Below are 2,978 nucleotides of genomic sequence, written 5' to 3'. Positions count from 1 at the left end.
TCAGGAGTGGAAGGGGGGTTATTCAGGCAGAGTACTGGAATTCCTGGCCCGGCACAGGGCGAAGAGGTTGGTATTGTTGTAACATCATCTGATGGACTGCTATGCGGGTGATTTCACGGAGTCGACTCTGTAAGAGCTGGATAAGGCAGGGGCAATTAGAAGCAAAATTGTAACTAAAATTATGGGCCCTAATATGGGGCTAAGAAGGAGTACAAGGAGGGGCTCCACCAAGATGAGGCTTCACCCCATTTTAATCCGGTGTTTTGTAGTTCATGACTAAGTTTATTTAAGGTCTGGACGTTGGTTTCCACACCTAGCAGGCCCCATGGTAGCTGCCCCTGTCCACCCCCCCACCCCCGCACCCCTTCCCTTAGCAATCCTGATGTGGTAACTACACAATTTCATGTCAACTCGATAACAGAATCTAGCCTGTCAATCAGGTCACAGCCTGGTGATCCCTTCTTGTGGGCATGGCTATCTCCGGAGGATTCTGGGAACGCCCTCTTGATTCTGCCATCCGAAGAGGTGGGTCTCTCTCTCTCTCACCTTCCTGTTGGCAAGCCACATGGAGCCACGCCGATGGCAGATGCATCTACCACCACTGAGTCCACAGGACGTTCCACCCACCGGCCTGTGATCATCCTGCATTCAGCGTGAGTCTGTAGAGGAATTCGTGGACTAATATCAGAAATATGGGCTAATATCAAACTTATGGACTTGACCTGGACTGGGCTGGGGTGCTTTATTGATGCATAATTATGTCTTGATATAAAGTTCTCTCTTACATACCTCTAAGTGTCTTGCTACACACAATGACTCGTGTGTCACCAGGAACCACCTTCCCAACCTGTGCGGCCACATACCGTCTCCAGCCAGGTAAAGAAGCCGAGGCACAGAGAGGCTGCACAGCCTAGCTGCTGGCCCCGCCAGCTCTTGCTTATACAACCTCAGCACACATTGGCTGAGGCACCTTGTGAGCCAGGAGCTATTGTCAGGGCTAAGGATGCAGTTGTGGACAAACAGGCGCAGGCCTCTGCCTTTGGGGACGTCTCTGTTCCAGAGGGACAGGAGCCAACAGAGCCAGGACACAAACAGGACATGCAAGGGAGCATTGAGGGGCCTGCGGGGGAGGCGCGGAGACCCAGGCCTATGAATCACTGGCTATAAACCTGTCAACCACTTTGAATGGAAACCTTCACCCAATTCACAATAAAATGTCTGAAAACAGCGCCTACAGGAATTCCAATACAGGTGCTGTGGGTGTGTCGGCTGCTGAGAAGTCTGGAGAACGCTGAAGATGGGAAGGGAAATGGAGTGTATGTGAGAGAGAGAGAGTGAGGGGCGGGGGGCAGAGGGGTGCAGTTTGTCTTCTACAAACCAGGGTGTGGGGAGAGGAAGGAAGTTCTCCCCGAAGGGTCACTGATTGAGCAAGGACGTGGAAGACTGGGAGGTCAAGCCTGGAGGTGTTTGGGAATAGCGCTTCCAGGACGAGGGGTCAGTACGTGCAAAGGTTCTGCAGCAGGGCGAGGTAGGACAGCTGGAGTGTAGACACGGGCCAGAGGAGGGGGCGGGGGGATGAGGGAGAGGATGGTGGGCTTGGGGGCCACCGTGAGGACTTTGGCTTGTTGTTTGGTTTCTCGGTGGCCCACACAGTTTAGTGCTGGGCTGCTCACTGCAAGGTGAGTGTGCAAATTCACCAGAGGCGCCTGGGGAGAGAGGCTCCCAACATTCACTTCTGAAAGAGCCCAGGCTCGAAAACTGGAGAACACACACACACACACACACACACACACACACGGTTGCCAGGGATCAGAACGGATAGGACAGCAACCGGTGGACATGGAATTCTTAGACTGTGTGTCACGCAAGGACGTTTAGTGCCTTCACGTAGTTGCGTAACCATCGCCATAATGAGTGACTTGTAGCTCATCTCAAAATCCCCACCCCACCTCAAAAACAATCAATGAAACAAACAAACAAACAAACAAACCCCAGACCCACTCAGAGTCACGCCCCCTCTCCTCTCCTCCTCTGGAAACACACCAGCATCGACCTCCTTTCTCTTCTGGACGTTTCTACAAAGGGAATCCTATCAGACGGGGTCCTCTGTGTCCGGCGGCTTGCACCCTGCATGTTTCCCTGGTTCGTCTGGGCCACAGCCGCTGTCAGCACCGCACTCACTGCCTCTTCATGCCCAGTGGCCTTCCACGGGGTGGACACACCCCATGCTGCACCCCCGCTCACCCTTTAGGTTGCATCCACTTCCAACTGTGGTGCCTGGCACCGGCAGGAACACTCATGTTCCTAGCATGCTTGGGTCTGCGTGCCTGTTCTAAGTTCTTTGGGGAGTACACAGGCCCAGGAGTGGAGCTGCTGGTCAGGGGGGGGTGTCTCTGTTTCCTGTTGTGTTTTGAAGAACTGCCAGTCTGGCCTCCAAGGCGGCGGCATTCCCACCGTCCGGGGCCGAGGGTGGTCGTTCTCTCCTCGACACCCTCCCAAGGACATGACGACCTTGAGCAGAGTCGGGTGGCGTGCTGGTCATGCTCTTATCGCTCATCTCCCGGCCCCCTCCGTTTCCCTCCTTTGTTGTCCGTCACGGTCACCGCAAGGCCGCTCTTGAAAACCAGCCTTCTGCCCCTTCCTTGACTCCAGTCAGCTACTGGACCTTCCTTTCATCTCCGCCTCTCTCTGACGTCAGGTGACGATGTGGAGAGGCCCCGGGGCGCTGCGCCACGGCCTTGGGGTGTCTTGGGCAAGCAGCAGGCACGCTTGGACCTTGAAGACTGGGCGCCAAGCACGGCTGGAGAAGGCGAGATGGCGAAGGCAAGCGGGCCCTCCCCGAGGCAGGGCCGGTGTCAAGGCCAGGGCAGACCCTGGCTCCCCGTTAACTGGTTTGTTTGCAAGAACCACCCACGTCAATGGAACGAACACAAGTTCCGCAGCTGAAGGCTGTTGGAAACCCCCTGAAGGTTGCGTTT

The sequence above is a fragment of the Echinops telfairi genome, unplaced genomic scaffold (assembly GCF_000313985.2).
Source record: "Echinops telfairi isolate 266 unplaced genomic scaffold, ASM31398v2 ScPeMD7_7412;HRSCAF=8450, whole genome shotgun sequence".
In the NCBI taxonomy this organism is placed as follows: domain Eukaryota; kingdom Metazoa; phylum Chordata; class Mammalia; order Afrosoricida; family Tenrecidae; genus Echinops; species Echinops telfairi.
The sequence above is the reverse complement of the archived record's forward strand: the minus strand, read 5'-3'. Positions refer to the sequence as shown.